Source organism: Ambystoma mexicanum, chromosome 2p (assembly GCF_040938575.1).
Source record: "Ambystoma mexicanum isolate Mex_15411 chromosome 2p, UKY_AmexF1_1, whole genome shotgun sequence".
In the NCBI taxonomy this organism is placed as follows: Eukaryota; Metazoa; Chordata; class Amphibia; order Caudata; family Ambystomatidae; genus Ambystoma; species Ambystoma mexicanum.
Genome location: NC_090923.1, coordinates 1,264,763,484 through 1,264,772,871, shown reverse-complemented (window position 1 = coordinate 1,264,772,871; position 9,388 = coordinate 1,264,763,484).

Here is a 9,388-nt window from a genome sequence, read left to right as displayed (position 1 = left end):
GATTTCTTTCAGCCAGCACTGCTTTTCATCTGTGCTCCATTTTTACATGTTGGGCAGCCCAATGACATGTTTCAGGAGTTCCGTCTCCATTCCACCACTGACAAAATGGATGGTAGATTCGGCAGCCATCTTTTTGTGCTTGGTAGAGCGCAATTTCCTTAGATTTTGGCGCGCATGGGGTTTTCGCAGCCTTTTTGATGCTTCTGGTGCCACCAGCACACAGTGATGCCGCAGGGCAGTGCAGCGTGGGTTAAAACATCCCACAACTCCTAATTGGGAATTTTAGAGAAAATATGGTAATCAATTATGAAAAACTACAAAAACTGTTTTCAGCCTCCACCCATCCATTTTTCCAAAGTGAAACAGTGGCTTCCATTGAAAAGACTTAGCATGGAAACTGGTGGACAGATTTGCATCAAATAAGTAACAACTGGGGCACAAAGTGCTAGTGATGTGCCTTTTGTTGGTTTGTGTTACAACCCTGCAGAGGTTTTGAAATGATTCAACTGAGAAGGGGTTGCCCCGAGTCCCAAAAACATGTATGTTTCTCCGATTGTACATTGCATCAGAGAGGCTTTTTATGAATTAAAATGCACAATTAATTTTCCTACATGTGAGCACTTCTGATGGCAAAGCAGAAAAAGAAAAATGTTCAAAGTAATAGTTGTAGGAGTGAAAGAGGTGGTTTTATATCAGGGTAAAGGTGTGGTCGGGGATGGCAGACTACATGTTTAGTGAGAGAGGTGTGGGCTAGAGAACCTATTTGTTGCAGACCATTTTCTTTTCACTGGGAGAATCCCATAGGATTTCACTGGGATTTCCAAAGAATTGTTGCAAGCCACGATTGAAGAAAAAAAGCATGACGTGAACCGACGAGAGAAAGTGTGTAACAGAAGAGAGTCAGAGCGCATTTACACAAAGGGTGAGACCTAAAAAAGAGGAGATGGGGGCATATGGAGATTTGCATTGTTGTTTTCTCCCTCTCGCGGTGACCAGACCTTTTTTTCCATCGATGAGAGTCCTTTTCAAAATAGTGGTAATGTATGCAGAGGACCTTGACATTAGAAAAGCACCCATGACTGGTAGCATTGCATTATTTAATTGTGAGGGGATATGGGTATCGGCAGTAGGCCTGGTCCATTGACCATGCCCTTGTTCTTTTACACTGTTTGGTGCAAAAGGGACAGTAGACACGGCCGAAGTCCATGGCTACTGGTCCATGGCTACTGTCCCATGCTATTTTTGCCTCATTATTGCAGTGTGGATAATGGCATGGCTGACAGCCATGGTTTAAGGCTTTGGCCGCTGGGGCGTTTTAAGTTACTAGGCAGGGAGGTATGGCCCATAGCTGAGTGAGGGGGATATGGGCATGAGTGGCAAATTCAGGTACTAGCCTTGGCTGATGGCCATCTACAGTGGGATCTTGTTACTTATTCGGCAGTGGGATGTGGGCCATAGTGCTAGGTCAGGGCCCCCTGGAAATTCACTGCAAAGACTTTAGGTAGGAAGGGACAACCATCCTCACTTACTGTTGCTCAGCCTATGAGCACATACGTGACTTTCACCGCAGGGATTCATTCAAAAATTGCATCTCTGGTGACATCTGACAGAGGACTCCGAGATAAGAAGTAGCATCACTTCCCATACAAGATGAATTTCATGTGCGTTGTTGTAAAAATCAGATCATCTTAACTCTGTATTAACTCAAGTTTCACTTGCTTAGTGTGTGGACTACAATACTTGATTGTTAACTGCACTTTAACACAACCCTCATGGCTCTGTTGCTCCCGAACTCTGCCTTACTCTTCATGTTACCCTGACTGAGTTTGGTTACACTAATTGTGCATAACCATTTTCATTGACTAGGTTGGCCTCTCAGAACCCTCTTTCAGGGGTGTTTTTGAAAATCCATCTTTGTATAACATTTTATTATTATTATTATTATGATTATGATTATGATTATGATTATTATTATTATGATTATTATTATTATTATTATTATGATTATTATTATTATTATTATTATTATTATTATTATAATAATAATAATAATCATAATAATAATCATAATAATAATCATAATAATAATGTTTTGTGGGGTTTAAAAACCATATAAAATCAATCATATACAAAAAATACAATCACATATATACAAGAGGTACAAACAATATCCAATGTTTGTCCATATAGAGTACAATCCAGATCAAATATTCTAAAAATTCTGATTTGATACAATCAAAACATGTTATCAGTAAAACACAATTACAATTTATCATTCTAAAAATTAAAGCAATCCATGCAGCAATTCCAAGATAGCAGCTGCATTTATTGCCACCTGAAGGCCACTTGCAGTGCCTCCATACTTGCCTTCTGCAAGTGGATTGGTCAGCGGGGCCATTTATCCACCTACCCTGGACTGGCAGGCTTTAGCCAGCCCCCTACTAAAAGGTCCACTTCCAAGGCCCCTTTCTGCTCCCTGCTCGCTGCGTGAGGTCTCCCTGGACACTCCCTAGGCACCCTGAGGATGGTGCTCTAACTTTTCCTGGAACCCTGAACTACCTTGGCACTACCACCTCTGCAACTAGGGGTTAGTCACCCCTACCTTGTCATTCTGTTTCCGTGACTTCTCCGACCTAAACCCCATCTCACCCTTTTTCCAACGCTTATGGCCTGTGACTTGACTGCATTTAGTAACACTGCTGCTATTTTAAACTTAGCTGTTAGCAGCATTGCTGCTATCTTGAACTTAGCTGTTAGCAACATTGCTGCTTTCTTAAACTTAGGTGTTGTAACATTGCTGCTATCTTGAATTTAGCTGTTAGTAAGAATGCTGCTATCTTGAACTTAGCTGTTAGTAACATTACTGCTGTTTTGAACTTAGCTGTTGTAACATTGCTGCTATCTTGAATTTAGCTGTTTGTAACCCTGCTGCTATCTTGCACTTAGCTGTTAGTAATGTTTCTGTTGTTTTGAACTAAGCTGTTAGTAACACTGCTGCTATCTTGAACTTAGCTGTTTGTAACATTTCTGCTGTTTTGAACTTAGCTGTTAGTAACACCACTGCTATCTTGAACTTAGCTGTTGTAACATTGCTGCTATCTTGAACTTAGCTGTTGGTAACATTGCTGCTGTTTTGAACTTTGCTGCTGGAACATTGCTGTTGTTTTGAACTTAGCTGTTGTAACATTGCTGCTATCTTGAATTTAGCTGTTTGTAACCCTGCTGCTATCTTGCACTTAGCTGTTAGTAATGTTTCTGTTGTTTTGAACTAAGCTGTTAGTAACACTGCTGCTATCTTGAACTTAGCTGTTTGTAACATTTCTGCTGTTTTGAACTTAGCTGTTAGTAACACCACTGCTATCTTGAACTTAGCTGCTGTAACATTGCTGCTATCTTGAACTTAGCTGTTAGTAACATTGCTGCTGTTTTGAACTTGGCTGTAAGTAACATTGCTGCTCTCTTGAATTTAGCTGTGCCCAGTGACTGCCCTGTGCTATCCCATCCCTCCTGCTTTTCCCCACATCCTGTCTACCCCCCCCCACCGTCCCTCCGCTACTCTCTCCTTTCTTCCCCCTCCTTCACAACACCTATGGCACTCTCTGTCACTCCCATTATTTCAAACTGTTTCTCCATTGACTATCCTCCCCTTCTCACTAAGTCTTGCAGGAAGAAGTTCAAAAAGGATATCTTGGGTTCTAACCCTGGTCTCCCTATTGCTAACACCTACTCCAGTGCTTCCTCCAGACAGACCCTCACTGACATCCTCTTTGTCATTCCTTTGCCGGGACCTTTGGACTCCTCATATGGTCTCTGTGCTCTCTCCTTTCTTTTCCTCACCCATTAATGGTGGCAACAGTTGGGAGGCACTAAGTGACCCCTTCCACTCCTCTAAGGTAATCATTAATGTCTACCTTAATGGCACCGTCATGGTCCAATGTCATCAGGCCAAGCTTCTCCTCTTTGACAGACGCTTCCCACGCCTCATCAATTTCCTTTCTTCTCCTGCTGTCCCGTCTCTCCCTTTTTCAGCTTCCTGCTTCCCCCCTCTGCCTCCTTCTTGGCTGCCTTGCTCTCTCGTCCTTCCTCTTCTGCCCCCCCCAGGCTCATTCTACACCTCCACAGGGCATATCTCTGATTTGTTCCCCTCCACGGAAGTCCTTCAAGGATGGCAACCTTGTCCATATTAAAGTACAAAAATAGTGTTTGAGCGGGCACTGCTTACTTCTTGTTATCTTATAAACTCTTCTGGTATAGACAAAATAAGTATTCAATTATTTGTGGGGTGCAGCCCACTAATATGTGCCACTGGGTCAGCACAGTATGTAACTTAAAGAAAAAAGAGACCAAGTATAATGAGCCTTCGGTGTGGGCCGCACACCCTTTTTACCCACTTGGGGTTAATTATATTCTTCCGATTCTTGTGGTAAGTATAGGAGAATAATGACATTCAATTCTTTATAGATTCAAAAATATATAGTATTTTAATATCGCCATAGTTAAAAAAAATGTCAAAAATGTAGTTTAGCAAAATCTGACTAGTTGGCCAATGCATTTCGGACTGTGCTTCCTTCATCATGGCCTAGTCTGATACCCTTAGTCTTCTACACATCATTATGCATTGATTTTCAAAGAAACAAATATACATATATTGCATTATCATATTGTTTGTTACATTTGCCATGTTATTCCATCAAATAGGGTACCCACGTAACAAAATGTATAACACATAAAGAAACAACAAATGGAAACTGCTCTCCTGAATATCCGTGAAGACCTGCTCTCCGACCTTGACTCAAACATCCCTTCTGTGCTCATCTTACTCGATCTCTCTTCTGTCTTTGACACGGTCAACCATGTCATCCTGTCTTTGTGATAACCTGGTTATCACTGATCAGGCCCTGGCCTGGCTGACCTCTTTCCTCTCTGATCGACTCTCCCAGGTCCAACTTGGGTCCTTCCTTTCTTCCATCTCACTCTCTACTTGTGGTGTTCCCCAGGTGTCTAACCTCTCTGTCTGGCTGTTCAACCAATACCTGGCACCCCTTACCCACCACTTTGCCGGTCTCTGCTCCAACTTTCAGTGCTATGAGGATGACACTCAGCTTGTTTTCAGGCTCCCCTCTGCCACCTCTTCGCCCTCGTCATCTCTATTTATTTGCCATCCAGGATGGGTGTGCCACCAATGATCTCTTAATGCCAGTAAGATGGAGATTCTCTTCATCAGCACACATGCATCCTTCTTTCCTGTCACACTCTGGCCGTCCTCCCTTGGCCCTCTTCCTGCTCCGATCTGTGAGGCTAAGAACCTCACAGTCATTTTCGATTCCACACACTCCTTCTCTCCTCACATCTCTGATGTTTCTAAGAAGTCAAACTACCAACTGCACCTCCTCAGGGCTATTCTTCCTTTCCTCTCCTTCACCCAGAAGCTCACTGTCTCTAGAGCTTTGGTTCTCTCTAGGCTAGACTACTGCAAAAGCCTCTTTCTAGATCTGCCTGCTTCTTCTCGCCGCCTTCTGCAACTTATCCAGAACTGGACTGCAAGACTTGTCCTTGGCCTCAAGCCCTGGAATCGTATCTCTCCATCCCTGAAATCTTTTCATTGGCTCCCAGTTTTTTGTTTTTTTAAATGTATATATTCATAGAGCGCTGCAGCCTGCAGGCATCAGAGCGCATTTACAAAGAGAAATAGTTTTCATTTTCTAGAGGTTTGGAGGTTGTCTTTAATTAAAGAGAAGGGTCTTAAGTTTCTTCCTGAAGCATAGGTAATTTATTTCAGTTCTTAAGTTCATGTGCACCTCATTCCATTTGGTAATGGCCTTGGATGAAAAGGCCCTCCTTAAACCATTTGTTCTTTTTACTGGGTTGACGCATAAGTGTCCTTTGTTTCTTGATCTTAGATTTTGGCCTGGCTCATACCAAGTGAATATCTTCTTGTGGATTGCCAGGGTGTTTCCAAATAGGCAACGGTGGACTAATGTCAAAGATTATAATATGATGCGGGCCTCTATCGATAGCCAATATAAGTTCCTCCAATCACCTGTGATGTGTTCTCTCTTGGTTTCAGCAGTTATGGTTCTTATAGCATTATTTTGTATTACCTGGCACTGTTTTATGCACTTGCTGCTAGCGCTGAGTAGGAGGGAGTTTCCGTACTCGAGGCGGGAGAGTATTGTGGCTCTAGCGATTATTGTACTGTTTTGATCATTTAGCAAGGGTCTAATGTTTCTAAGGAGTCTTTGGTGGTATTGACGGTTTCTTTTGAGATAGGAAAATTGGGCCTTGGCTCCCAGTGAGGCCTGTAAGTAAATGCCAAGAGTCTTTACTTTATCCAAGACTTTAATTGATGTCTCTTTGATTTTAAAAGAGGAGGAGGGAGTGTCAGGTTTTTTTCTGGTGCTGGATGAGCCAAAAATCATTAGCTCACATTTAGTGCCAATAAGGCACATCCAATTTTCCTTCATCCATGTTTCGATGATGTTGTATATGGTTGTTAGCTTCTAACTATCTTGACTGTAGTTTCCACTGAGTTTGAAAATCAACTGCGTATCATTGGCGAAGTTAGTAAAGAATACGCCTAGGTGCGTTAGCAGGTTACATAGGCAGCGCAAGTACAGGTTTAATAGTAGAGGAGAAGAGGTAGCGGCTTGTGGAACACCGAAATCCACTGGCCTGGTTGACGAGGCGTGCTCACCCCAGACGATCTTAGAGTGTCTATCTTGGAGGAATGATGACACCCATTCAATAGCCCCTTGGGAGCAGTTTCTTAATGATTCAAGGGACTCTCAGAGCTTCCGATGATCTAGCAAATCAAAAGCTGCCGAGAGGTCCAGAAGGATCAATAGGTCTGATTTACCCTTGTCCAGAGTAGCCAGCATCTCTGACTGGAGATTGAGCAATGCGGACTCTGTGCTGTGGGCTTTTCTAAAGCCCGACTGTTTTGAATGTAGGAGGTTGTTATCGTCCACATAGCTCTGAAGTTGGTCCGTGGCATCTTGTCTAATATTTTCAAAAGAAAATGATAGTTGGTAATTGGCCTACGGTTTGAGGGGTCTTGTTGGTTTAGTTCAGGCTTTTTTGGTAGGGTTGTTACTGTGACTGTTTTGATTGCCACTGGGACTGTACGGTCCCTAAAAGAGGTATTAACCATTCTTCTATGGAAAGGTGTAAATATGTTTGTATTTTCCAGGATAAGTTTAGGTGGTACTACATTTTCTGGGGAAGAAGTGCAGTTGGTGTTTGAGAGTGTTTCTGTAACGCTCACCTGGTATCCACGGGGACATCACTCAGCCTGTTCTGACCTCCTATGACCTTGAACCCTTCCCTGGAGTCTACTCAACTGGAGACTGGGCCTGAAACACAGGATTGGTAGATTTTAACTCCCTATTGTCTCTGTGTGCTTGAACCCCTTCTTCCCCGGGGTCCAACCCTTCCCTTTGATCCACAGCTCACTTTGTTTTCTTGGAAAGTGTGCTTGTTATGCTCACCTGGCTCCCAGAGGGGCGTCGATCGGAACTGGACAGCTGCGGTTTCTACCCACATGACGCGTAGTGCAGAGATGACAGACTGGACTGGCCCACCTAATCTCGTCTGCTTGACCCGAAGAAGTATTCTCCTGAAAGTGGAGAAAGGGAATTAGCCACCCGTGGATTTGAGTGATAACCCCTTCCCCCCACTGTTCTCCCTCTAATCACCTCTGATGTCTCTTTTTATATTCTCACCTTAGGTTTTTAAAGCATGAGCTCTCCATCCTGCGTAGAATGCAGGGGCTCGTGGATAACCAGTTACTTCACTGGTCCAAAGGAATTGGAGAGTTCCAGAACAATATTGACTCTGAGGTTCCTGGCGAGGAGCCGTAGGTATATAGTTCGTAAGAGTTCAAAATGTCTGACTTTCACTCTTGTCCAATTCCTTGCAGCTTGCAGCTTGGCCCTAGAGAAGGTTGCCTCGTGCGGCGGGTAAAGTTCAGGTAAGAGTCTGTATTATCCAACACTGTCCGGTAAATGACACCTGTATGTAATCTGTTGCTTTCCCCCTTATTACAGGCGCAGAGTGAGAAATTATGGCGTTTTGAGGAATAATACCTCCGGCGGTAAAAACAGTTAAGTCTATTATGGTGAAAGGGATTCCCTTGGTTTGTTCTTTCAGTTCACCTGGCTGTCCTTTTGTTCCCCTTAGGTGCCAGAGTTCGGCGAAGATGAATGGAGGCTGCGCCGGCCCGTGGAAATGAAGAATGCCTCTGGCGGTAAAATCAGGTAAGTCTATTGTGGTGACTAATATTGCCTTATTATTCTCTCGGCTCACCTTTCTGTTCTTTATTCCCCTTAGGTGCCAGAGTTTGGGGAAGAAATTATGAAGACAGAGGTGGATCGTGGAGGGGCTGCGAAGGCTGGTGAGTATAGTGCGGCGCTGCAGCAGGCGATGCAACGCGCATCAAATAACGTCTTTTTTCCTATTCGAAGGCGCAATGGATCCAGAATCAGGTGAGGAAAAGTATTGTTCTTGTTCTAACCTTTTTCCTTCTTTCTCCCTTTTTTCTAGGAGCTCCAGACTCGAGGCGGGCGTGGCAGAAGACTGGATGCTGGCTTGCAGGCACGGTGAGCGTTACGCTGCAGGATGCAGAATAACGCCAAGAATGAGCTGCTCTTCGGGTGTGCTTTAAATAGCCTTCAAAGTAGTCCCAGGTAAGAAGTTCCCAAGACCACACCCGAGTAAGAAAATAGTCCCTGAAATAAAGTAGTCCCCCTTCAGACTTCACATTGGCTTGAATGCTGAGCAGCATGGTCTGCATGATGTAAGTGAAAGCAAATGAGCCTGGCGCCTATGGCACCAGGACTTACCCCTTCTATGAGCCTGGTGCCTACGGCGCCAGGACTGTACCCAGATAGCCCCTAGCCGGGGCTGCTGGTTTTTTTCCCAAGTATCTGGATGCCTGCTCCCGGGACAGACGGACCTGGTCTGGATGCCCAGGGGTAGGAATCATGACAGCGCTCTCCGTGCCGCTTTCACCGCAGAGGCGCGTTGGTTGATGCGGGCTCGTTGCTGCCTAGGTACTTCACTGGAAAGAGTCTGACAGGTAAGTATAATTAGTCTTTTGAACAGTTCTCTAACTTCGTTCTTTTCCTTCCTTAGATGATGGCCGGCGTCCGGGGATGGCGACGTTCTGCTGAGATGAGTAGCGCTGAAGGTGACTGAGAGCGTGATGCGCGATGCAACCCTTTCGTATTTGTATTGAACTGAGTTATTTTTCTGTGTCTTTTAGGTGCGTGACGTTTTCAGCGTGGATGCCGGTTATGAAGAAGAAATGCAGTGAGTAAGCGCAGTATGCAGCGCCACTAGATGTTTCCACGCTAACCTGAAGTGTCTTTTCCCTCTTGCAGATGGATGA